The following is a 27,984-nucleotide window of genomic DNA, read 5'->3' as shown; positions in this document are numbered from 1 at the left end:
CACGGCATGGACTGCAGCAGTCATAGGCACCACCCTGGAACAAAGCAAATACAAGGAAATGATGGATGGAGCGCTGAAACTTTTCAGACACTCACCCCCAGTCACAGATTTGGGTAGATTCCATCATCGTTCTTAAGCTCTTCCCCACCCCAGTTCAGACACAGCCTTATGTAAATTAGTCTTGACCCTGTGCCTCATGGGAACAGTTCAGCCCCGTCTGCCAAGCCAGTGGGAACGCCGCCCTGGGAACGCCAAAGAACCGCCCGCTAGACAGAAGAAAACTCCTGACCTGGCGGGTGGTTTGTACATGGGTTTGGTGGTGCGGGAGCGGGCGGTCCCGCTCCCGCACCGCCAAACTCATAAGGAGGCTCTAAGACAGTTTAATATCTTATCCTAAAATGCTCATGAGTTTTAGAACCACTTCAGAACGACACTGAATGTCTCCAAGGGGACTTGCTTTGTCCCCGACGGCTACCTCTAACCTCATACTGAGCTAACAATCACACTGTTCCTATTTGGCTTTACTCCATTCTCCTGAACCAAAAGTTCCCACTTACAGCACAGCAAAGCTCTTAATTATCTGTCTCCATGGAAGTTTTTTTTAAAAGGCTAAAGATTTATTATTGAGATAAATCCAATGGCCAGTCGCTTCAGGGAACTAGGGTTCTGTGACTACCTCAGCACTCAGAAAACTCCAATCCCTGTGCTGCCTGTCCTCTACCAACCAAGGCGACAGCTCTGCATGTCGCATGATGCGACAGCAAACCAACCTACATGGGAAAAGAGCATGACAGCTTCACCTCTGCCATGGCTCCTTTCAGCCCACTGCACTTTGTAGTTTCACTTTTAATTTTGCAATTAAGGAATATAAAATCTCAGGGCCCGATTCACAGAACTAACTTAAGACAAAATCCTATACTTACTACCATTTTGGTATTCACAGAAGGCACTTACTCATTTTGGTATTCACAGAAGGCACTTACTCATTTCGGTATTCACAGAAGTTAGGAGTCCAAACTTTAGGACTCCTAAATGCCTTCTGTGAATTCCGAAAGTCTTAAAATTAGGATTTTTCTCAGTTTAGGAGTAGTAAAGTTAGGACTCCTAACTTTAGGACTCCTAAATGCCTTCTGTGAATATAGAAAGTCTTAAAGTTAGGATTCTTCTCAGTTTAGGAGTAGTAGAGTTAGGACTCCTAACATTAGGACTCCTAAACTGAGAAAAATCCTAACTTGTAAGTCTTTCGGTATTCATAGAAGGCATTTAGGAGTCCTAAAGTTAGGACTTCTAACTTCTGTGAATACCGAAATGAGTAAGTGCCTTCTGTGAATACCAAAATGGTAGTAAGTTTAGGATTTTCTCTTAAGTTAATTCTGTGAATTGGGCCCTCAGTATTTAAACTGTCCATTGTGAAAATGCCAAATCTTGCTGAAAGTGTCACAAATGACGCCAGTCCAAACAGCATTGATTTAAGTGCCTGAGCATTTAACTAAAGTTTTTACTAACAAAGGCCTCAATTGCGATTGCGCCATTTATTTACAATCCCAAGGCAAACATCTGTTTGTGGAGTGATCACAATTACAAGTGGTGTAGAGTTTACCACACCCAGTAGTTACTGAATGTGATAAAGTTTGCAACCCAGAATAGTATCGGCAGATTAAACCCACCAAAATGTAAAAGGGTAAAAAAGTCAGGTAAATAATTTTAAAAAATTGTCACATTTTGTACTTATGACATATTTGAAGATAGTAGCTAATCTAACAAATAACGTTAACTAATTAAAGTGACCTGGATTTTGTGTTTTATGATTGCAATTAATAATTATTTTCATTAGAGATGGACAGTGAAAATTAAGCACTGAAGATGTAGTCAGAGTTGCTTTTCAAAGGCTATCTGCAAATACACCTAACAACAATCAAATTGCAAACAGCACCATGTTTCCCCTGCTAATGATGTTCTGTTATTGCTCTCCCCTACAGATGCCAAGGACAGGCGACAAAGATGACGCCAAAGTCTGACACGCTTCTCTGATCCACATCTTGTAAACAGGAATTCCCTGGTCCTGGATCTCATTACATCTCCCTAAACCACCAGCACATGCTGACACCCTCTGTAAGCCTTCCATTACCTCTGGCTGCCCTCTCCATGGTCTGGAGCTTCCAAACATGGAATCACAGCTGTGTGGGTGATGAAGTCATATCATGTTTACCACGTGGCAGCTCTCTAGGACTCAAACACACGAGACATGGGACCAATTTAGATTTACGTCTCTGCTCCAAACTCCATTAACTGGCTGCGCATTGCTGACGTCTGTGTCGCTCGGATGGAATGGTTGTGTTCTCCATGTTCGGTATCTGAAACATTTGATGGGGACCTAGACACCTAACAACCAAAGGCAACTGAAGATTCCTTTCATGGAAACCTTTTGATGCCCAAGAACCTGTTCTAAGTCAAATTCCAGTGTCAGTTTAACAGTGCTACAGGACTCTGGTGGTTGTTGGTCAGCAGGATACTGGAAACGGTTCAACAGGAGATAAGACACTCCTCCAACTGGTCTCCAAAGTGAAAGTCAGAAACATGGAAACTTTGCGTACTGGAAAAGGGCTCGCACCCTTCATGACTGCTCCATGAGCAGCTCATTTTAGGACCAAATGTGCAGATGCTGGTGGCACTCACATAACCACAGCCTCTCATAGGGCCTTTACTTTCCTAGGGACAAATACAAGACTGTATTTAAGGGTTTGGATCCAGCTGTGTTGTAAAACAGTGATATCAATGGAACTGGAGAGGCCACAGAGATAGTTCAAAAATGTATGGAATCAAGGCAACCAGACGCATCGGAAAGAGGACACTCCTAAGAGCCAGAATTAAAGAGAAATTCCCCCATGTCTGCCTTTGCCTTGAAAAGGACTAATAGCAGCTGCCACAAAATCAGGAAATCGTTGAGGGGGTCCCTATACTAACAGTCCTTGAATGTCTCCTTTTCAAAAAGCAGTTGTCTTTAGTTCTGTTCTGGTGATCTGGGCTGCAAGTTCACTTTTGCTCCACGAGACAACCTCTTCACAGACTTCATTCAGCTGGGCTCTGCTCCTTGCCCTCCTGGACAGGGGTTAGCTCCTCTCCATGCTTTCAGCAGTACAACTTCCTCTTCCAGGGGAGGTCACCGTTTCTCCACCTTCGCCAAGCTTGTTCACAGCCTTGCGCAAAAACATCTTACAGAGTCCTGTTCAAGGTCAGATATCAGTAGAAAATCTCCAAAAAGCAATACAGTATACTGCCAAAGTGTGGTCAGCATGTCTGTTAAATTTGGGGCAATGGTGAGAACCTACAGCGCAAGCATAATCTACACCTCTGTTAACCCAGAGTGAGTGCATCTTCCCATTTATTCATCCTGAGCATCCACAAAGGAGGGATAGTGCAGATATTAAGGGGTGATATATAGAAGCCTTAAGCCTAATTGACAATAACGTGTGGATAGAGAGGATTGTGATTACACGTAATTGTGCTTACCATCCTTGAGCTGAGGTTTGATAGATCCCACCAAGGGTCAAACTGTCCTGCCAACTAAAGTGGACTTGAGGAAGGGTAGACAATTACATTATCTACATGTACAGAAATGATACTCATCTTATCTTAGACATATCGCCTCAGATGAAAGTGGAGTCCCTTTCTTAAGCGTGACTGCTTATGACTGTTGGTGGACGAATACCAACGTCTTGAATTTAAAAGATAACAAAATATAGGTTCTTTTAATTGCTCCAAAAATTGAGATTAAGGTTTTTAACTGACAATCTTCTTTTGATCCTCTCCGTTGCAGCTTTGCAAGTCCTTGATCTGGGCAGACACTTAGATTCACATGGTATCCTTAATTTAATTCTCATAATTCCAAAGTGTCCAAGACTTGTTTCTTTCACCTAAAATCCTTAAGAAATGTTTTTCATTCCTAGAAAAGGAACCCGGGCTTGGGTGATCATAGAATTGATTGACTTGATTGGATTACGAGAATGCCATACTCTTAAACGCCTGTAAGAGTGCGATCTCCCATCTCCAACTTATCCAAAAATGTAGCATTGCTTGCTCTGTTGTCAATATGATTTAAAATGTGTGAAACAGACCACTCTAAAGATGATAGGTATTCACATGAACAGCCACACTTGTCCTTAAGCTTTTCTCCGACACAGTTGTTTTTATGCAGCTACACACCTGCAGCGACACAACAGTCTCTGCCACAGACAACACTAAAACACTTTTTACATAGGTCACACTGCATTTACACTCTCCTATTCATCCAGACATTATCACCTAATGCCCAAGTGTCCTATCTGTCAATCTTTCTGCTTCAACTCACACAAAGCCACACAACCAAAACATAGTAAGAGCTCAACTCTGATCCTTACAGGCGACATTGAAACGGTACCCATGTAGGCCACATGATAGGGATACACACTTCCATCCAAACCACTCCCACAGAGCAGTGTGGTACCCATCCTCAAAATTGCTTTGATGCCTGGCTAGAGGTATGCATTACATCTAAATGTAGCTAATACAAAACCTCAGCCTCGTGGTCTTACAGGCCTGATGGTGCCTATTCATAACTCCATTAGGATCGCCTGCACAGCTCAGTGCACTTGTACCCCTGTAGACTGTGCAGACCAGATTTTTACAGAATGGGAGAATTGACTCCTGTTCGGAAATCCTCAGTTATTAGGGAACGCTGGAGAATCTGGGGCCTCAATGGAGGGACATGGGAACCCAATTTATGAAAAGGATGCTGCAGAAAATGTAAAGGTATGCCAAACATCCTGCTGTATAGCAATTAATTGCAATGTTGGCAAAATAAGTGATTCAAGCAGATAAGCAAATTCTGATATTAGCTGTTTATCAAAGGGAATGCACAGCCAAGGGGTGTTGTGCTCTCATAGGGCAAGAACAGAAGTATATGGATTCTGATGCGTAGTTCTGAAGTTGTTTATGTCCTTTCTTGTTGTGAGATTCACGGTGTAGACAGATGAACACAACCACGTATACAAATCATCATTTAGGCATCTCTGGGTGCTGACAGCTGTGCATACCATAACAACCCCTATGCTCCTGGGTCTCTCAGCCATTTCCTGGGCCCCCAGCTCTCAGGTGATTGGAGATACGGGTACTTGAACACAGTAAGGCAATCTGCAGAAAACCAAGAAACAGACAGTCATGCTTTGGGTATCCTGTGGCATAGGCCTTCTTGTGCTATACCTACAGCCCTATGCTCTTACGCATGCCCTTTATCTGACTCTGTAACAGTCTAGATTTTACATATATTGTGGGCTTTTCTGTGCCCTTTTCATTTCATTATTTGAGCAGAATCAAATCTCAGGAGGCAGGATCAAAGGGCACATAATATTTCTTTCTGTGATGTCATCAGGAGGTCAAAGGGCGTACACTGTCAAATCTGCTATTGTTATGAGTTCAGTGTAATCTAACAAAGTAACCAAAACTATATATTTCGTAATCTATACAATCTATACAAGCACTTTAATGTCCAGGGAAGTCATTTTGGGGGTAGACCGGTGTAGCAATTTCCACCCATCTCTTGCTGCGTGGAACCCCTGCAGAGTTCTTTATAAAAGTTGTGATTCTAACCACTTTTAGTGTAAAAACACCTTTAGCTTCAGTACTTTCAGTACCTGATCTTTTACACCTGTTATAAATAAATGTTTGTAATATATTGCGCCCACAGGCTTTAATAAAACTGTCCAAAATAAACAGGCAGAGATCAGCCATCCGAGCTGAAGTTTGTGTGAGGTCACTTCCTATGATGTCATAAACAAAGTAGGTCGCACACTGCTCGTCATACCAGCAAATAGCCCCATAGAACTCTGGATAATGTAGTAGCAACGGTGAGTACGCCTATGCCACGAGTATATCAATATAATGCCATCCCTGGACACGTGTTTCGAGGTAATTGCCTCTCGTCAGCAGGGAGCAGGTAGGTATGTGGGGTGCCAAGTAGACTGCCAAAATATTAAAGGTTAAAGTACCTCTCACGGCGCGCAGGTGCAGAACCAAGGCTCGTCAGCCCAAATCGCTCGAGGGAGCTTAAATACATAAACAAAGTAGGTCGCACACTGCTCGTCATACCAGCAAATAGCCCCATAGAACTCTGGATAATGTATTAGCAACGGTGAGTACGCCTATGCCACGAGTATATCCGCACTTGCGCGCCGGTAGAGGTATTTTACCTTTAATATTTTGGCAGTCTACTTGGCACCCCACATACCAGCCTGCTCCCTGCTGACGAGAGGCAATTACCTCGAAACACGTGTCCAGGGATGGCATTATAGTGACACACTCGTGGCATAGGCGTACTCACCGTTGCTACTACATTATCCAGAGTTCTATGGGGCTATTTGCGGGTATGACAAGCAGTGTGCGACCTACTTTGTTAATGTATTTAAGCTCCCTTGAGCGATTTGGGCTGACGAGCCTTGGTTACGCACCTGCGCGCCGGTAGAGGTATTTTACCTTTAATATTTTGGCAGTCTACTTGGCACCCCACATACCTACCTGCTCCCTGCTGACGAGAGGCAATTACCTCGAAACATGTGTCCAGGGATGGCATTATAGTGACACACTCGTGGCATAGGCGTACTCACCGTTGCTACTACATTATCCAGAGTTCTATGGGGCTATTTGCGGGTATGACGAGCAGTGTGCGACCTACTTTGTTAATGACTTCCTATGATGTCATCAGAGCCAAACATGTCACTTTTTGCTACACCTGTGATTTATAGAAATGACACGACTTCCTGTACCATACAGAAATTGGCAACACTACCTCAACCAGGTAAACAAAATAAGATACGGTTGTTATCAAGCAAGCAAGCCCTAGTACACTGATAAAATATTAGTTGCTTAGAAACCAGTTACAGTGTGGAAAGATAAATACACAGGGGTTGGCGCAGATCCACAGAAGTGTCTGTTCAGAGTAGTTATGTAAGGGAGAGAGGCGGGACATGAAATATCAGTAGATGCAATAAAAAGCTATCAGCCTAAGCAATAAAAACTGTGATAATATTAGCTATCGCTGGATTTATGGAAAAGTACGTCTGGGAGAACAAAAACAAGCTGCTGGTAAAAGTGACAGTGTGTTGTGAGTCCTCAAAGAAGCTGACTGCATTACAAAAGTTGTAAACAGAAAGTAACAGAGAATATTAACACAATAGGCCATGCAGAGCAAGAAATGACACGCATAGCATCAAAATGGAACCCAGACCAACACCATAATTAATATGCAATCATGCATACAGGTTCAACTTTATCTTACAGCTGTAAATGTCAGTCACTTATGTACACATTCACAGCCAGGTATTTCCATGACAACAGCAATTCTGGCACAAGTGTTATAGCCACACCCCCTTTCACAATTAGTGTTCATCATGTGCAAACACAACAGATTCCAATTGTAAGCTTCACGTCATCCACATCGTTCCGCCTATAAAAAGCACGATAGGGGAACATTTACAGGAAATATTACTCGCTACACAAAAATGATCTTTAATGCCATTGAACTAGATGGGCTGAGATGCAAAAAAATGCAAGCACAGTGTGATGGTAGGTGAACATTTTGGCCAAAGTAGAGACTGTCCCTTAAAAACGAGAGCTGGGGGGACGCAGACCCTGAGACCGTGATGACCCCCCTCACATTCACAACTACAGTTTGCAATCAGAGTGAGCCGTGCCAATGGTGCAGCTAGGAGGGGGCGGGAGGAGGTCTGGCTAGGGCGGCACTGTTTTCGGGGGATGCGGTGGTGAGCAAGGCAGGTCTGTCGACTATCACCATGCACCGGGCTACGTACTATGGGGCTGCCCCGGGTGGCAGTAGGTCTAGCTACGCCACTGAGCCATGCGGAAGGTGCAGGTAGATACTCTGTAGACCAGAAAGCTCCGCATTAAGCTTAAATTCTGAAGAGTGGTAAAGTGGTGAGACCTAGCTGTTCTCAAGCTCATGACCTTCTCAGGCTGAGGTCAGGCAACAAGAATCTGCGACAGCAACTCATTCTGTTTTAGACTGTCCTGCAGCACATCGTGGACAAACGCAGTACCTGGCTTGTCACACCATATATGAAGAACTCCTCCCAACCTCAGGCATAACACCTGATGATTCCCACACAGCTGCCGCGGATGCTGCAGGTAAGAGCGGTGGGGCGGTGAGGCCGGCTGGGGAGGATTTCGAGAGAAGACCATGAGGGGAAAATGTATTCTTTATTTAATTTTCCCTTGTGGTTGTCTCTCGAAATCCCCCCCAGCTGAACCCACAGCTCTTACCTGCAGCTGCAGCAGCCGCGGCCGCCACACAGGCCACCCTACAACACTTTCATGTGCTGTAGCATGAAGGAGCGGGTAACGTATCATAATATTGTAGATGCACTATACAAATATACTGGAGTGAGAATAGTGACTACCAAAATGTATAGGTAAGTATAGTTTTACTATACTCAAGGCCACTCTAATTATGTGATTTTGCGACTGCGGTAGTTTCCGCATAATTATGGATTTGCCACATTTGCCACATAATCCATCATCTGCGGCATAACCTGCAGATTTTAACACAAACAAATGTTTCTAGCACAAACAGATCAAAGGTTAACAAAAAAACCACAGCAACATGTGTTGCCTTCGCAGGTTGAGGTCACATTTATGCTTTTTATTGCTGTATTTGGATGCTAAACAAGTACTAATGTGATTAAACTTTTGCCCACAAAGTGTTAACCTACATAACACTTTGTGATGAAACTTTTGCCCACAAAGTGTTAACATATATAAAACATATAACATATATAACATATATATATATAAAAATGCCAAAATAATTAAGTAATACTATCTCAAAAGGTGCCATATTACTTCACATAATTTGCCATTTGTTGCTGCATAATTTAGCCAACCCTGCCGCATAACTTGGTTCTCCCTTGTCAGATAAATTCAGTGGCCCTGACATTACTTGACTCCACATCTGTACCACAATGATTTATATAGCTTCAATGTTTGTAGATGTGGAATTAAAAATAGCAAATCCTAATTAACAATGTATAGTTACCTTGACCATATTTTGGCTGTAGATATTTTGGCTGTAATATTTTTGTAGGGCGATATTAGCATTTCATATTATGACATACAAATATGAACACGAGCAATGCTACCAATACCCAGACAGCGCCTCGAGAACACTATTTATTATTTATCTTGGTATTGTGAAGTTCTGCGTGGAACCTTGAGATGGTTTCAGAGTAGTGGTGGGCGATAAATTCTGCCCTGCTGGCGCAGTTCGCAGACTTTTGCCAACTCCACTCTCCGCTTGAGGCACATAGCTCTGGAAAAACTCCGCCCACCACTGCGTGGCTGAGTTTTTTCACATGTGTAGCTCACCAACGTTAAGTTGCTGAGCGCGAGCAAGAAAATTGAGTGCTAGAACGCCTCCCGGCGAGATTTCTCAACGCGGGCGGTCGCAGCAGGTCACTACCATTCGTGTTTAGAAAGCTGCCGCATAGCAGAGAGAAGCAGCGCCTTCTGGCGAGCCGCGTGGTGCAGTTTATGCTGAATTTAAAGCACGGAACAGGTTCCCTGCACTAAAATCAGTGTGAGTAGCACGGCATGCCGAATTCCGCCACTTGCGGACTCCCGCGTTTTATGGAACTCTGCGGAATTCCGCAGTGAAACTCCGCAAGTCTCGCCCACCCCTGCTTCAGAGCTTGCTTTTACTCTTCTTGATCTCCCTGCTTCTCCCATACTGCATCCCTCAGTCACAGCGGCCCCACGTATGCTTACTTGTTCATTACATCTTCCTCCCTATGTTGCAGTTCCTTTTCTTCTCTTGTCCATATCCACTCTTCACAACAGATCATGGCCTCCTTTGGCACACACTTTGGCTCCTGCTGTACCCTCACATAGCTGCCAAGCGACCCCTTGTTATCTGTGACACCCTCAGACAATCCTGTTTTTTTTGCCAGCATGCATGCCACTTGCATGCGAGTAATTTTAAGCCCACACTCGCCATAGTAAAATGAAACTCAGAAATCTAAAAATGCAAAGCGCTTCTGGCCCAAGAAAACAACACTGGCGAAATGTGTCTCACATGAGATGAAGGCAGCTGACAGCTATGCCCTTTTTCTCAAAAGTCTCTTTTTTCCATATCTGCCCTCTCTCCAGGAGTTCCTTTCCCTCCTCTGTTTTGTATATATACCCGATGTGTACTCAAGTGTTGTAGCTTCTGTCTCTTGTCAGCAGTCCCTGTTCCTCCATCTATCTTCATATCTGTAACTCTGTCTCCTGGCCTCACACGCCTCTCTCCCACCCAGGAAGTTTCTTGCAACTTGCCCTCTCTTCTTTCCAACATTGCCTCTTTATCTGCCCTCTTTACTCGGCAGTTTTCCCTCATCTTCCCCTCTCTCTGGTCAGTAATTCCAACTTTCATCTAGTTCCAATATTCCCGACCCTGGTTTCCTTTTAACATAATCTGCTGGCCACTGTTCTCTACCTGCCCCGCCCCCTCTCTGCCCTTCTGAGACTGGCAGGCACGGAGCCATTAACCAAGCGAAACCTCATTTACACATAGCTGGACAAAGGGCACACTGCACAGAGAAACAACACTCATTTATACATAGCTGGCCAAAGGGCACGCTGTCGAGAAACAAGCAGGCGCGTGCTGAGCAGCGGAAAGAACCCGTATGCAAACCATTACGCTATCGCTCATTTCATGACAATATCTGCAAATACGAGAACAAATGGTCGCGGAATGTCTACAATCTTACCAGATCGGGAGGTCCATAGGGGCTCAGAGGCGCTGTGGTGCTCCAAGTGGGCGGGCAGGTGCCCTCACAGGGGGTGCGGCCGGTTCAGTCCACGAGACCCCCTGCCCTGCTGCCTGGGAGCCTAGAACATACCTGGGACAGTCTGCGGAGCCCAGGCTGACACAGCATGCAGGCAGGTGGGGATGCGCCTCGGGGTGGGGGCTAGCCGGGACAGGTAAAGGTACACACAGGAGCGGCCTGGAGGTAGGAATGAAGGCAATGCTAGTCACCACACAGAGTGCACGTGGCTGACGCCCTCTGATTGACACTCCCACCTTCAGGCGTCCTCTAGCCTTCATAGCATTTTTTCTTCTTCTTTTCTTTCGTTTTTTTCTGTTCCATTTACTCTAACTTTCCTGGACCTTCTTCTCTGTGTGTTTTTCATTCAGAATGTTAATACAGTGTATTATTATTTGTCAGTACAACAGAACTGATTATGTAACAAGGACTTGGGGAGGACAGACAGTCTGGGTGGGTACATTAAGAATTTGGCGAAATATTGAGAAATGAAATATATCAGCAATAGAACACATCAAATTCATGTACATATTTAAATCGTCCAGATACATTTAAATATTGTAATTGAAGTTCATCGGAATACTTCATAATATATATGTCATGTATCATTTCTTTCATGCTAATTGTTAATTTCCTTAATTGCTTACGATTTTCTTCTGTTTCTTTCTCTGTTTCTCATCTTTTGCACTATCTCCTTATTTTATCGATCCATCCTGTTTTGTACATTTCTTTAATAGGGGATTCTTTGTCTCCAGTTCGTTTCTTGATCTTCTTTCTCTTTTAGTTTGCTCTCTTTTACCTTTCATCCATTCTTCCTTGCTTATTCTTTCTTTTTCTTCATATTAATTTCATTACTGAGGGTCTATTTCACAGGAGCCTTTGAAAAGCTGGCAATGACCTTATGTAGGAGCATTCAGGTGCAGACTCTGATCCCCTGAACTGCCTCAGGAGGCAATGGGAAGAATCCTGTTCAGTAGGTATCTGCTCATTAGCATAACCAGTGACATCACAGGGAGCGGTATTACTGTAAGTCCCATTAAAGGAAGCTGTTACAATGTTCACAATATTAATAAAATTACTAATATAGCCTCAAAATAAACACAGAGGCTTAAATATATGTGAACTGTATTTATTATCTACAATGTCCTTGATTAATTTCAACTACCTTTGATTCCCGCCAAAATCAGAATCACTACCGCTAGCAACACTTGAATTTGTATGGTTTGCAAACATATATATTTTTTCAGGCATTCTCAAGTAATTCCTGGAGTACTCCTAAAAACTTTGATTTTCAGCAGTACTCAAATGTGTATCCACTTACTCTCAAAGAATTGCATAGGGGTACAAGTTTGGATATGGAACTGTGACACTAAAATGAATTTTCTTTGTTTCTTCATAAGGAAATTATTATTTATGAAGAAACCCTGTCACCATGCACACCATCAATTCTGGAGGTATGTCTTCCCCCTTTCTGAGTATACATTCATCCCAAGCACTTGATAGGAGTAAATATGAGTTACTACCTGGAAACTGTATCACTAACTCTTCAAAGTTGACCCACCTTAGATCACCCTTCTGCAAGCACTGCAAGCAGCGTGTTGACAGAAATTCCGCCACACAGCCAGAATTTTCTACTGGGTACATCTATTTACAATGGCAAGGTCTCAGAACTGGCCATACAAATGTCTCTATTTGTGCATCGAAAACTTACTTGAGTGTGCTACTCTTGCTCCGAATTTCTATTTTCTAGATATTTCATTTTTCTTAGGTTTATTTTATTTTCCATTTTTCTGTTCTTTATTTCTTTGCACCTTTCTATCTTTTTGTGTGATTTTCTATCTCTCTCTTTCCGTTTTCTCTGATATTATTTTTTCTTGAAATTTTTATTCTTTCTTTCTCTGTTGGTCCTAGGAATAGGCACATCTTAAAGTTCTTACTTTTAGACACTGTACAAGTCACTCAGATAGTACCTCGTTCCACTTAAATCACTATTGAATTCAATTGTTAGGGAACTTAACTCTAAAATGCCAGGTGCAACTCATAGTTAATTTGAATCGTTTCAAATCTCTGTACTTATTGACACCTTTTGGTCTGAATGATGTCGATTCAACTCAAGCCAGTTCAAAGCCAAAATATAGAACATATTTTGGATTTTGGTCAAGAGATAATTGAAGGGATATGCTATTTTCTACACAAACACTAAAAACCGGGGTGAGTTGTGAAACACTCATTGTCATTTGTTTTGTAAAAAAGGTTGCCAACTTTGAGTATTTCACAAAGCTAGTCCAGTGTTTTGTTTAAATAAACTATGTGAAAGAAAACAGTTCAAAACATTTATGCAGGAGAAACGCTTAGCAAAAGACTATTTTATCAGAAGAAAAGATTTTAAAGTAATATTTTCCTATAAAAATTGGGAACTGCAGACAACTGGCTGGTGAAGTTATAATTTAGTACTCTACTATTCACTACTGACTCCCATTTTTGGCAATACCCATCTTATATGCCTTTTGGAATGGCACCAGATAACATGAATGTTAGACCTTGAGGTATTCAAGATATTACGATATGATTAGCGCAGTATACCTAATGATAGTTCACCACGTTATGGCGAGTTAAACTGCTCGAGATCCCCGATTATGTTTAGTACGACAAAAAGGGCCGAGAAACCGAACTGTCTCCATCTTGGATTAAGGCTCTCTCTCTCGCTTAAGAGTCACGTGGTCTTTTCTGCACACCCTCTGCTTTCCCCTTCCCTTGCATTTAATTAGGAGACAGGCTGAGTTGCTGAGAAGCAAGGTCACATCTGCTAAAAGGGAGTATCAGGCAAATTCCTCTAGGCCTGGGACGAAAAGGGAGTTACCCTTTCGACCTTCTCTGTAAAGATAGTAACCCTTTGTATGTGTAACCGAAACTAGAAATGGGCATGAGCTCATTAGGGGCGCCAGGACTAACTGGTACTTTTCCACATATATGGTTTTGTATGCTGTACTGATAATGTATAAAAGTGTGTTACTGTCAAGGAGCCAGCAGTCTTCCTCGGCGCACCTGATGGGTGAGGATCGACGAGGCTCCTCTATATAGAGTTCTGTGATTGCAAATAAACGTTTGAACCTTCCACGTTGCCAACTGCTCCTTCTTACCTAGAATTTCGGGTCAATGGTAAGTGTGGCCCTTTGGAATGATTAATTTGGACACTTCAACCTATCAGCGTTAAGTTGGTCTTCCTCCAAAATGCCTTCACCCCTCTTATTTTTGCTGGCCTTTGGATTCTGCACACTTTACCAGTGCTAACTAGTGGCGGTCCGTGCAGGTAAGCGCAGTGGGCGGTGTAAGTGACAAACCACGGGATAGGGAATATAAAATAAATAAATAAATAAAACCACTTACCTCGCCGCATCGCCGACTTGGCAATGTGGCAAGCACAAAGTAAGTGGTTTAATTTATTTTACATTCCCTATCCTTTGTCACTTTCACGTCCCCCCCCCCGCCTCACCGTGCTTACCTGCATGGGTCGCCACTGTTGCTAACCAGTGCCAATGTGCATGCGCTCACTTCTTAAAACATGCTAACATTGGTTTATCCTCAATTGGAATATTTAATTTACTTATAAGTCCCTAGTAAATTGGTACTACATGTGGCAAGGGCCTATACAGTAAATGCTACTAGTGGGCCTGCAGCACTGACTGTGCAACCCACCTACGTAGCCCTTTGAACATGTATCTGGACTGCCATTGAAGCCTGTGTGTGTAGATGTAAACTGGCATTCCAACCTGGCAAAATAAACATTTTGCCAGGCCTAAACCTTCCCTTTTAATACATGTGAGTCACCCTTAGGGTAGGCCCTGGACAGGAATGGTGCAATGTATTTAACAAGCATTTGCAATGCAATCGGTCTCGCCTTTGGGACCTTATATGTATTTAGCTATGCAGCACATTAACCTGGGTGCTGAAATATCTACTGTTCTTTAACATGGAGGGTAAGTAAGCACCAAACTGCTTGACACACCCGGTATGGGACACATGGAGATAAATATTGCCTTTCAGCTGGAAATGGTATAGTCCAAAGCTCTGTTTTTAATATAAAATCAGGGCCTTTGGTTGTCATAGCACTGAAAATACAAGATGTGAAAAAAAATATTATTCTCTACTGGTGCTCATGGAAGACAATTTCTATGTACTGGCATCTAGAGAATGCTAAAGTGATTCTGGTATTTTACTGACCTCTGCTGGTCATTTCCCTCAAGAAATTTAAATAGAGGCAGTTGCCGGAAAAATTAAAAAAAAGAAAGTCCCTCAGCATAAAGCAATTCTGGTATTTTACTGACCTCTACTGGTCCTTTATTATTAAGACAGTTAAATAGAGGCAGTTGAACAGAAAAAAAGTCCCTAAGCGGAAGCAGACAAGTCCTAGGGCTGATCTCCAGAGCACACAAAGTACATACACATACAAGTATATACTAATATATAAGTATATATTAAAGTATATACAAGAGGTCTCGAATGCTTGACCTAAAAGGTTAGACATGTCCTAGTAGTCAAAAACACTTAAACTCATTTTCAGTACTGCAAGGCCTAGCATTGGAGTTACCTTATTACATTTAATAGGCTGTAACTTTCGAATGGAAACAGGTCATCAGATCATGTTTGGAATTGTAATAAAAAATCCTCTCTTATGGTAAAGTTGGATTTTAAATTACAATTTGGAAAACACACTTTTAGAAATTTGGCATTTTCCTGCCTTAGCCAGTTAGTGCCTGCAGTCTGTCTCTGTATCACATGACTGGGTGTAGCTGACAGGTGAGCTTTGTGTATTCCTCCTACACAGCCTCCTTAGAACTGACGCATCGCCTTGGTGTCAGACCTTGCAACGCTCCGCAACCAGGATTTAAGTTACTCTTGTTCAATGGTCCTAACTGGGTCCCTGTAGCCACCCTGCATAATATCGCATTCACCCTGAACTTGTGACTTTGTCCCAGACCGGCGCTACCAGATTTCCACAGTTGGCACTTTCTACTTTTTGGTGCTATTTTCACTGAAATCTTTCAAATTGAAAATCTCCGGTTCTATTGATTGGATTTTTGTCATTTTGGTCTTCTTTTACTAGAGAAAAATCTAATTTTCTAAATCTCGTCTGCGATCCTTTTTTGAGGTGTTTTCATTGTGCTACTGTTTGAAGTGTTGCGCAAATACTTAACACATTGTCTTTAAGTTAAGCCTGACTGTCCTGTGCCAAGGTACCAGGAGTTTGAGCTCAGGTTAATTTGGAGTTTGCTTGTGGCTTCACTCTGACAAGGATTGTGGTTTCTGCTTGAGAAAGGTTTGCCTCCCACAACCAGCAACCCAATTTCTTACAAGGAATGAACAGAAAGAAACAAATGCTGATCTTTTAACATTTCGGCCTCTATTGTTTGATTTTGTTAGTGCTTGTCATTAACTATTGTCTACATTAAAGCTGCTAAACAACTGTCTATTTTCCAGGAACTGAAAAATCTGATTTTAGGCTTTTTATTTTTCCAAGACACATCTTTTAAGTGCAAACTGCACAAACAAAAAGCAGATGTTTTCCAGTGGTCCTGTTATGACACTCCTCATTTACCATTTATCAAGGCTCTGAACAGCGCTTTGATATCAGATATTTTACTTTTATATAAAGCCAAAAAATGTGTTTCTCTGAACTCCAAGAATATAAAAAAAGACTACATTACTATTATGGTGGGTTGATGTGATGTTTTAAGAAGCTTCGGGTCTTCAGCGCTTTAGATACAGATCTTGCTCGACTCATTACACTGCACATGAAGCAGAAAGGAAGAGTTTGCCCATGTCATTTTCTTATACATCACTTTTTGACAGTATGGAAACACCCTGGAGTGTTCATAAGGTTCAAATCTAAAGCCTGAGCATTGTAGACTAAAAAACACTTACCTTTGTAAAACCAAATGTTTTAATAACTTTCAGACTGAGCTCTCAATGGTTTCAATCAGAAAAGTTATTTAAAACCCTGTTGCTCTGGTAGGCCTGAATCAGAACATAACCAGTCTACCACGCAACACTTATCTTCTATATTGTACTACTATCATTTCAACATTATTTAACACCCAATCACTACACTATATGCCTCCCTCCAATCCAATAACAATCCATATTGTTGGTGATTTAAACCCCTGGTGCATGCCCTGCCAGGTCAGTGGAGGCAGTTTCATCCACACCACTGCCAGAGGACTTCTCGCCATATACGAGACACCTGAATGTGTGATGGAGTTCTCACTGGCTTCAAGACAAGGTCTGGTGATAGCAGCACTGAAGGCAGAGCACTTTACTGAGCGAGCACCATGTTGTTTTGGCTCCCTCTTTTTTATTTGTGTTTGAAAAGCAATTTTCTATCGTGGGGGGCGGCATGGAGTCCCGGGGCAGACAATTCTGCTGGTTGTGGCCTCAACCTAAAAAGGGATGTGTGACCCTCACTATGATCCGGAAGCCCAATTGTTGACTGGTCGCTATCCCAAGGTTTTTCACCGACAGAACTGGCTGAGGCTCCACCAGTGGAAATCCTGTGGTTCCCTGACTGCTAAATGGGGCTGGTTAACTAATGTTTGGTGGAAAGTAGAACCACTGTTTTATGGTGGTTCACTTGCTCCGCCAAACTCTAAATGACCCTCCTTGTCTTTGCAACCCACACAATCTCCTGCAACTAAAAATGCCTCAATTAATCCACTAAACTGCAATAGTCACAGCTCTAATAGCTCTCATGTTCCATTTTTCAACACCCTGAACCCAATTTTAAAGGGCACATAATCGATCTTTATTATCTCCTTTGACAACTCAGTTTCATCCTTATTTTCCTGTCTCCATCTTCATAAAACCATATATATTATGTATAACAAGCTGATTAATAAAGCTTAGGTGACTCCCTGGGCCATTAGAGTCAGGTGAATTGGCCGTCCAAGTGCCAGTATTTGAATGTCAAAAATGAAGAAGGCCTACTCATGTCAATAAAAGCACCATCAGAGAGATGTGGTCAGTGTCATGGATTAAAGGAGGAATGCAGGCCTAAGCTGTCTTCGTTAGCAGAATATAAAAGAGCACAGATGGAGACCGGACACCGGGGAGAGGGAAGTAGGTATGAGCTTCAGTAGAACAGTAGAACAGGGAATTATAATTAGGCATAGAATAAATGGAAGGTCACAGGCAAGAATACAAATCTGAGAAACTATGTATATAAGATAGCTCAGAGGCACAGAATAGGTGGGAGGTTATGCCTTGCCAGGCAGAAGAAGTGTAGGGAGTATAGCATTGTTAGACTTCAATTATGAGACAAGTCAAGGACATTGGCAGCTAGCGGGGGTGTGGAAGCATAATTAACGATAGCGTGCCCCTGAGACGCATTTCGTAGACATGTGACTAGCTGTTTTTTTTAAAGTATTACATATTGATGATAATGCTGTGCTTTAGCAGATGTCTGTCTACCATGCAAATGTATAACACATTCATGATAAGACATGTATTAAAGAAGCTGTCCGTTGCATTAGAAGTCGTAGTTCAGATTCCAGTTCCACAGAGCTGAATGGCCTTCGGCTTGCACGATTGCTGTTTTTTATATTGAAGTCTGTGCTATTTTGCCAGCAAAAGTCATGTCGTCTTTTTCTTCATTAGGCAACACCTGGTCAATGAAGCCATGGCCTCTGCTCCCATGAAGTCGGTCTGGCTGCCAGATTTATAGATCCCGCCAGTCAGGCGTGGGTATGCATGCCTTCAGCAGAGCCACTTGTGCAGTGACGTCACTGAACCAGTGCTTAGTTTGCAAAAGAATAAGTGCCAGAGCCCAGGGCTCTACTCAGAAGCTGGCAGCTGGTGCAATTAAATGAGGGCTCTCTGAATACCAAGGCTGTGTACTCTTGAATCCGCCTCATCTCTCTTTAAGCCACTAGCAGACACTCCCTGCCTGTTAATCATACTCTTGAAGGTTCCTGCCTTTTTCAGTTTTTCTCTTCCTGAGTATTTTTGCGTCCCTGATAAATGTCTGATGAGGATAAATAAGTGTCGGTCCCAAAACCACCAGCTCAAATAAAGCACTGCTAAAGGCACTGATCTTTGCTGAGTGGGCACCACAGTTGATGCACCTGCTTGGCAAAGGTTTTTTACTTTTAAAGAAATAAACTCCCAAGCAGAAGTTTGCTGCTTGAAAACAAAAAAACAATAGCCGGGTGAAGAATCGACAGTGACACAGATATTGAAATGAAATGAAATGAATGAAAAAGGTATTTAGTAAAGCGCACTGCGACCAAGCGGCTTCCTGGCGCTAAAACCTGATCAAGACTCACATAAATCAAACCGAAGAGTTTAGGGAGAAAAAGCCTGAGAAAAAAGAAAGGTTTTTAAAGCTTTGCGAAAATGGGAATAGATAGGGATAGAGCGGATGGATAAGGGAAGACTGTTCCAGAGCTGAGAGGCCAAAACCGAGAAGCGAGTGCCCCCGGTTCTGGATTTGCGGAAACGGGGGATGAACAGGAGAGACATGGAAGAAGAATGAAGAGTGCGACAGGGGGCATAAGAAGAGATAAGGGAAGTGATGAAGAGAGGAGCGGACCGAGAATGAGCCAGAAAGGCTAAACAGGCCAACTTAAAAATTGAACGAGAGTGAACGGGGAGCCAGTGAAGGGATTTGAGCGCAGGAGTGATGTGAGAAGATTTAGGGAGGGAAAGAATAAGGCGGGCAGCTTGATTTTGAATGGCCTGAAGTCGGCGAGATTGAAAAGCAGGGATGCCGACGTACAGGCCATTTCCGTAATCGATGCGGGAGATGACAAGAGCCAAGACAATGGTTTCGAGGGCATCGGTGGAAAAGAACCGAGAGATCTTCCGGATGAGACGAAGGGACAGAAAACAGGAAGATACCACGGAGCTAATCTGGCTGTGCATCGAAAGGTCATGGCTGACTTTAATGCCAAGAGTGCGGACAGAGGAAACAGGTGAAGGGGGGGGGCAAAAGAAAGGGGCCAATGAACAGGGGACCAAGGGTTAGAGGGACCACCCGTGAGGACAAGCTCCGTCTTGTCAGGATTGAGTTTCAGATGGTTGGCGCTCATCCACTCAGAGATAAAAACTAGGGTGGAACAGAATTTGGGAAGGGAATCGGGAGAAGGGGATAAGTCAAAGATGAGCTGAAGGTCGTCGGCATAGTTATATACAGAGACCCCCAGCTCGAGGAGGGAAGTAATGAGGGGTTGGATATAAAGATTAAAAAGAAGAGGGGAAAGAGAGGAACCCTGAGGAACGCCGCAGGTAACCGGACGGGAAGGGGCCGAAAAACCAGAGAGGTGGACCGCCTGGGACCTATCCTGAAGAAAGGACGCAATCCAGGAGAGGGCCACACCCCGAATACCAGCTGATCTGACACGGTCGAGAAGGATGGAGTGGTCGACCGTGTCAAATGCAGCGGACAAATCGAGGAGGACCAGAGCTTGGGGAAGATTGAGATTGGCTTTCCCCTTGAGCTCATCCAAGACCGCTAGGACCACCACATCCGTGGAATGGCCCGGACGGAAGCCTGCCTGGTGAGATGCCAACAAGCCATTCTGCTCGACATAAGAAGAGAGGCAAGAGGTGACGTGTGCTTCAAGAATTTTGCCAAGATAAGGAAGAAGGGAGATAGGACGAAAGTTGGAAAGAAGAGAGGGATCTAGACCAGTTTTTTTTAAGATGGGAAGGACAATAGCGGATTTGAAAGAGGAGGGGACAGAGCCCGAAGCCAAAGAAGAATTGAGAAGAGCAAGAGGAGGGGCAGAGCAGTTAGTGAATAGAATTTTAAGAATACGGGCTGGCGCGCAATCGGCGGGGGAGCCTGACTTGACTTTGGCCAGGAGTTTAGAGAATAGATCCGGAGAAATAGGAGGAAAGGAAATAAAGGAAGATGGAGGAGGGGGGGGGAGAGACCAGGCAGGGTTGGGACACAGGGGGAATGTTAGCTTTGATCTTCAAGATTTTGTCAATGAGGAAATCATTGAGTGCGGAGCAGAAGGTTTGTGAAGGAACAGGGCCGGGGGTGGAGCGGTCGGATGTAGCTAGGGCGTTAACCAAGGAAAATATTTCCCGGGGCTTGTTGACAGCCAAAGCCACTCTCCCAGTGAAATAAGAGGTTTTGGCTGCAGTGATGGCTTTTTTGTATTGCGTGAGGAGTAATTTGTATTTGACGCGCCGGGAAGGGCTGTAATTGCGTCTCCAGAGGCGTTCCGACCGTCTAAGATCCAGTTTGAGCACGTTCAACTCTGGAGAAAACCATTTATGAGCGTCGTGGGGACGAACCGTTTTGACCTTTCTGAGCGGAGCAACTAGGTCGCAAGAGGAAGCGAGCCAAGTGCCGAGAGAAAGGTCGTTAAGAGCCGGAGCAGAAGAAGCTAAAGTGAGCGTGAGAGCGTCGAAATCAATCGAATTCCAGTTACGGGCTAACAGGTTTTTAGGAAAAGAGGGCTTAACAGCCATGCCCAGAAAAATGGAAAACGAAATATGAAAGTGGTCCGACCAGAGACAGGGGGAAATAAGAAGAGAGGAAATATTAGCACAGGTAGACCAGATTTGGTCTAAGGTGTGGCCCTGAACATGAGTGGGAGCTGTAACATAGGGAGTGAAATTGAGGCAGTGAAGGGTAGCAGAAAAATCTTTAGAAGAAGAGTCTTCCCTAGTATCGCCTGGCCAAAAGTTGAAATCGCCAAGCAAGAGGACTGAGGAGTTATTGACCACCAAAGTGGCCAAAAGGTCCTGGAGGGAAGAAACAAAGGAAGGCATAGATTGAGGGGGACGATACACGAGAACAATTGTGAGAGGCACCGAAAGAGTGAGTGAGCGGGCCACCAAGTAATCCACATTAGGTATAGGAGGATAAGTGAGGATTTGGAATTTAAAAGAGGAACGGATGAGCATCGCCACTCCTCCACCGGCTTTGCCTGCCGGGCGATCAGCTCGAAGGGCATAGTGAGAGTCGGGGAGGATGGCCAAGAGGTCAGGGAGAGAGTCGGAAGAAAACCATGTTTCGGTCAGACAAAGGATATCAGGGGAGTCGGAGGTCAAGAGGTTGAAGAGGGCCGTCTGATGCCTGACCGCAGAGCGGGTATTGAGAAGATGAACGGAGGCAGAGATGGGAGCAGAGTGAGGGGTGAACGGGCGGGAAGTAGGACGAGGAGTGATAGGTGCCTGAAAAGAAGGGGGAGAGGAGAGGATGCCATGTGAGTCAAGGAGCTGCAGGAGAGGGAGAGGTGGGGGAAGAGAGGACGAAAGTGCTGTGAGCTGGGCAGACGAATACGTCACCGCCGGGGCAGAGTGTGGAGTCCCTAGTCCCGGCCCGTCGCGGACGGGCGCAGACGGGCTTAACTTAGGCGCAACTTCGGCGCGCCTTCATCGCGCCCGCTGCGCTCGTCCGCTGCGCTGCCGAGGATAGGTGGCCATGTTATAGGGACACATGAGGGGGAAGAGGTCGGTGGGCGTGGCAGGGTGGGAGGAGCCAAACAACAGCGACGCGGCGCCCGGACCCGGCCAAGAAGGAAAACCAGCCCGTCCCGCACCGAGAACCAGGTGAGGAGGGGGCGGTCAGCAGCGGCGGTCTGGGGCGCGTGCAGGGGCAGGGCAGCAAGGGGGGATCCAAGAGCGCTGAGGCGAGAGCGCGAAGAGTGCGAGTGCAGTGGCAGAGGATTTAAAACAGCAGCAAAGTCTCGTAAAAGGATGTTGCTCCCGGAGGCGCTTCGGGAGATAGGTGGCTGAAAACAGGAATTTAATGAGATTTATTGGAGCACATAAGTACACCCTTGTGAGGAAGGGAATTGCAGGCTATAGACAACTCAAGAATCTCTGCTGCAGTCCCATCTTCATAGAACTATACTACACATTCCAATCTAGAACACCACACATCTCCCTGTCTAATACAAGAATAATGTGCATAAATAATGTAATTTTTTTAAATTAAGAATTGAGATCTCCAATGAGGTCCACTTAAAAATACACACAATTATTACATAAATACACATTAAAAATACGAACTCAGTTCATTGCCATCATAAATATAATAACATATTAAACATATTAAATTCCAGTGTAATTGTATCAAAGTTCACTGAAACACAGAATTTATAACTATATAACAACAGCAATATTAAATTCAAAATAGCCCATCATCAAAGAGATGTGCCCATTCATGGCCAATTCTCAAGGTCTACGAACAAATGGGAAGAATCAATAGCACCGAATATGCAAAAGGAGACAAGGGTATTCACTAATCGACATAGGAAATAAATTTAAATACAGATGCAATTTTGAAGATAATAGAATACAATGCAATATTGACTTCACAGTAAATCTAGATTGAATAAAGTGCAACATGCAGCAGCAAACAATCATAAACAAAGCAGGTTCTAAGGAGATAACTGAAACATTTGTGACTAATAACGCTTTTTCCCTGGCAATGACGAATAACAGCAAGATATGATCCAATTCTGTGTAAAGTGCATTTAAAGGATAGTATACAATATCAGCTGTAAAATTAGACCAATTATTAGGTATAGTGTATCGAGTAGCAGCAACAAATTGTAAACCAGACGGAGTTCCAGAGAACAAATTAGCAGATTTAGAATTACGTTTTCATTCTCCCTTAGCAACAGCAGTTAAAATCAGCAATAAGAATAGGAACCAGCATAAATAAGGGTATTGAAGACTAAAATATATTCATAAACTCCTTTAAAAATTAAATAATTTTATACACACTATTTCATTTTTTGGAAAAAGAAGGCATTCACGAGCTGATTATACATTCTTAATGCTATTTTGCAAAAACATAGATCGCAGCCATCGGTAACGAAACTCAACTAGAACTGGGCAAACAAACAGAATATGATAAAAATTCTGACTGCCCAAATTACAAAAGTCACAATTTTTTTGCAATTTTCGTTACAGGGTACCAATTGGCTAGTAGATCATACAATGGCAAAAGGTTCATACGACTTAACGTAAGCCAATGTCAAACACCATGTACTAAATTCCAGGATAAATATCTCTGAGGGATTCTCGGTGTGTTTGACATTGCTATTATCTTCAGCCTTTCTTTTGATCTGCAATAATTAACATCTCTCTGAAAACTAACCATACAGCTTGTATTTAAAAAAAAAGAATTACATTCTAAAAGCGAGAGGGAGGTCACTGACTCCTCTTTTATTCTAAAATAATTCAATGCAAGGAAAAGTCATGTGAGAAGGAGTATTTATCAGTGGGTCCTTCCAACACATTTCTTACCCATAAAACCCCTTAATGTGGGTAACTCACTATTCTTTAGTTGGTATCCCCAACATAATATACTGGCTAAGCCTTAAAAAAATGAACCTATCAAACCAAATTCTAGTCTAATAGCGGCTATTGGGACCAAAGTATTAAAATTGCATAATTTGCGTAAAATTTGGCCTTCCATTTTATGTAAAAAAACTCCAATCCTTTACTGGGATATTTTTAATAGCATATAGCAAAGTGGGAGGAATTTTTGCTTTAAAAACAGTAAGCAAATGTAAAAATTTCTTCGGCCCATTGCACTATAAAATATGCGTAAACCATTTGCGTGTGTTACAGCTTTAGAAGAACTAGGCGTAATATGTGGCTTATTGTTTGTGTTGCCCGTTATTACTTTCCCCAAATAAAGAAAATAATCTACCATCTCCAATTTTTCAGAACCAATTCGCCAGTTAAAATTACCCAATTTTCTACTTCTGCTACATTTCGTAATCAGAACTTTACTTTTAGAAACATTTATCTTTAGGTACTGCGCCATCGTATATTTCTGCAGCCATCAGCTTTTTATTCAACCCATTAGGGGTCAAGTCCATAACTGCAATATCGTCTGCATACATAAGGCATGCAAAAGGACGGCCACCTTTCTTTGGCGTATCTCCTTCTAGAGGAGAAAAACATTTGGGTACGTCAGCTACATACAAAGACAGGAGTAACGGGGCTAATAGACAGCCTTGCTTCAGTCCATTTTCTGTGGGAATTATGGTTGATAGGCTTTGATTTCCCCCTATTAGCACCTGACACCAGGTTTGTGAGTGCAGGGCAATAATTAAATATAACAGGGGGGTAGGCACTCCCATTTTAGGCAATTCTTTCCACAGTAAGGGTCTATCAACCTTATTGAAGGCTGTTGAAAAATCAATAAAAGCCACATATATATTTGAGCTACGAACAATTGTGTACTTTTCCTCTATTAGGTTCAACATGCTGATATTATCCAGGGTGGAAACTTGCTTGTTCTATGGGTAAAATGTTCTCCTAAACCACCCAATTTGTAAGATGATCTAAAATGCCGCAAGCAAATATTTTCCCCACCGCGTCTAACAGCGCTATTTGTCGATAATTGCCCGGATGATGCCTATGTCCCTTTTTATATAATGGAATTAAAATACTGCTGGACCAGGATGGGGGCGTCTTTCCCTGCAGGTAGCAATAAGCAAACAGTGGTACAAGATACGTAGCCCACATTAGAGGCTCTATTTTAATAACTGTCATAGGGATTTCGTCAGGGCCCATTGCTCCTGAGGCTCTCATTTGTTTTAAAAAGCTACAATTTCGCCCTTTGAGGGCACATAGCTAAATTCTAGGGATTTCGAAGAATACGTTAAAATGGATGCAGGACAAGAAGAATTAAGATTTGCAGAATAAAGTTTGTTCATATATAATTTCCATTCTTCTTTTTTTATGGGGATTGGGAGAGATTTTACTCTTGTTCCACAGCAGTCCACAATTATTTCCCAATATCTTTTGCCATTATTTTTCCAAGCTGCCTCTTTTAACTGTATCCATTCACAGTCTTCCTTTTTTGTTTTAAAGAACGTTTTTTTCCACTGTCTTTTTCTCTTTAGAAGATTTATTAATTTGCTACGTTCGTTCGAAAGAGAATTTCAGGAACTGGGTCCTCACTAATTTATTTATTTCCCTATTTATGCGTAACAGTGGATCAAAAGGGATTCTCCGTTTAGCCGGTAAATGGGACAATTTACATGTCGAGACTAAAGTGCTTCTATTACGACCAAAAGCTTCAAACTGATTAATTTGGGGAGGCTGAGGATCTACCACTGCTTGCTGCTGCTGGACTCTTATTAAAATTGTTAAAGTCTCTTTAAGTTTAGAAACAGCCAGAGTATTCCAAAACATTCTGTAGTTTGTTAAATTAAAACCTACCGAAGTATCCTTGAAATTCCAGGAACCAACCTTGGCACAAGACATCTCAAATTTAGAGCAAATCAACATGTGATCACTAAAACCTTTGTCCAGGACTTTCATATGGGAGTGTTTATTTAAAAAAATCATCTGTTACAATTAAATAATCAATAATAGTTCCCCCAGTAGGACCTTTATGTGTGATTTTTGCTGGTATGTCATTTCCTAACCTCCTGTTGACTATTAAAAGATCTAAAGTTCTCAAGCCTTCCAATAAAAGTTTGCCTCTTTTGTTGGTCCGGCTGTTATTCAGGAAATGAGCAGAAAGAATATTTAAAGCTTCGTTTTTTAGGCATTAGCAAATAGCCCTATACTGTGTACCTTAGCATTCAAATTACCAACCAGCATTAAATGCCTACAATCTTCTCTTTCCATAATGGTGGAAATAAAAGTGAACAAATCTTTTAATAAATTAGTATTAGAAGCGTCAGGGGGTATATACGTGTTAACAATCAACAGGGAATCTAAGCTACCGAGTTCTTCTTAAGGATCCAATTTAATCGCCTGAATTAAGTTAGAAGCATGGGGGATTATTATATATCCATCTAAGACTTGTTCTAAGTAGAATAGCAATGCCTCCTTTCTCATGTCCTCTGTTTACTGGGAGCGCAGGACAGCTCAGCACAATATAATCTTCAATGAGCCAGTCCTTTACTATCTAGGATTCTTGTCTACAGATTAAATCAGCATTCTGTTCTTTCAAAAATAACAATTTGTTTTTATTTGTGCTTAAGCCGGCTGCGTTCCAGGAAATCAATTTGAGACTCTTGCTAGGTAGAGTGCATAAATACAAAACCTGCAATGACCCAGCGGACACCTAATAAATTATTTCAAGTAATAAAACACTAGGAAACACTGGTTTACCCTATAGCACTATGACAACGGGAGAGAACCCTATTGACAGAATAGGTACACCTCTCAATACATCAAATACTCATATATCCATCAGGGAGCTTGTCTGAATCGTTCATCCTTCTCTGCATATGCTTCTTCACTTCACACTACCTTTCTTGATAAATCTGTTTTAAATTAGTACTAGCTTGCCTACCCCACATCTTCTTAAATTATGAATGTTCACCTTTGTCCTGAGGCATAGTGCCATATGCCCATACTTCCATGTTTCTCTTCCAGTCTCCACGCTCACATGGAGCCAGTTGTTATCCCTCCTTCAGCAATATTTTCTTTCTTTTGACTACACCATTACTCAGAGGAAGTACACCAGAGTTTGCAGGCACCCCATTCCGTGATGTTTTAAAAACTTTCCATCTCAGCTGACACCAACTGGACACCATTGTCTATGACCATTTCTTGAGGCAATCCTTCTCTCATAAACAGGTCTATGAAGAAGGTAATCACGTATTCACCTGTGAAACATTAAGCCACTGCAAAAATTGATCTGCAACTACAATGGCATATTTGAGAATGACTCCTTGGGCAAATAATAGCTTTGAAAAATGCAGAGAGGTTTTCTTGATATGCCTATTGTGCAATTATACTATTTTCCTTTGATATTTCACTGTTATTTGAGATCTGTTGCTCCACATGTCTCACAAAAGTGCACTTTCTCTTTAACACACCAATCTAACCCTGGTCACAAAAAATCAATCCCCATTCTTCTTTCAGTTCTGCTCATGCCAGGTTATCCTTCATGGACCATTGTCAACATTCTTTGGTGTATCCCCCAAAACCAACCAATAAACATCTTAGCTACAACACCTCATTCACCCACAAAAGCTTGTGTATTATACCAGGGTAATATAGCTTCAGCCATGTTTTATTACTTTGCAACTCTCTGCACATTTATACAGCTAGTTTGGCAAATCTTTTTCTTCATCATTTTTACAGCTTAAACCCATTCATCTTTATATATGCTTCTTGCAGTAATCAGACACAG

At 42.6% G+C, this 27,984-nt stretch overlaps 1 protein-coding gene across 2 annotated transcripts in view; it reads right to left on the bottom strand.

Annotated features, from left to right (window-relative positions):
• The window catches only part of SEMA3B (semaphorin 3B), a 427,981-nt gene extending 417,051 nt beyond the window's left edge, over window positions 1–10,930 (bottom strand). Inside the window, exons 1-2 of one of the 2 annotated variants that reach the window (XM_085625088.1) lie at window positions 10,794–10,925; window positions 5,073–5,169 (exon numbers count right to left, since the gene is read on the bottom strand). The gene's annotated coding sequence lies outside the window, so the exon portion shown is untranslated. Of the gene's footprint in view, window positions 1–5,072; window positions 5,170–10,793 lie in introns of both variants that reach the window. The other variant, XM_085625087.1, reaches the window with a different exon arrangement.
• Between the last annotated feature and the right edge of the window lie 17,054 nt (window positions 10,931–27,984).

Source organism: Triturus cristatus, chromosome 9, assembly GCF_964204655.1.
Source record: "Triturus cristatus chromosome 9, aTriCri1.1, whole genome shotgun sequence".
Taxonomy (NCBI): Eukaryota; Metazoa; Chordata; class Amphibia; order Caudata; family Salamandridae; genus Triturus; species Triturus cristatus.
Note: the sequence above shows the minus strand (reverse complement) of the source record. Positions and strands in the feature narration are given on the sequence as shown.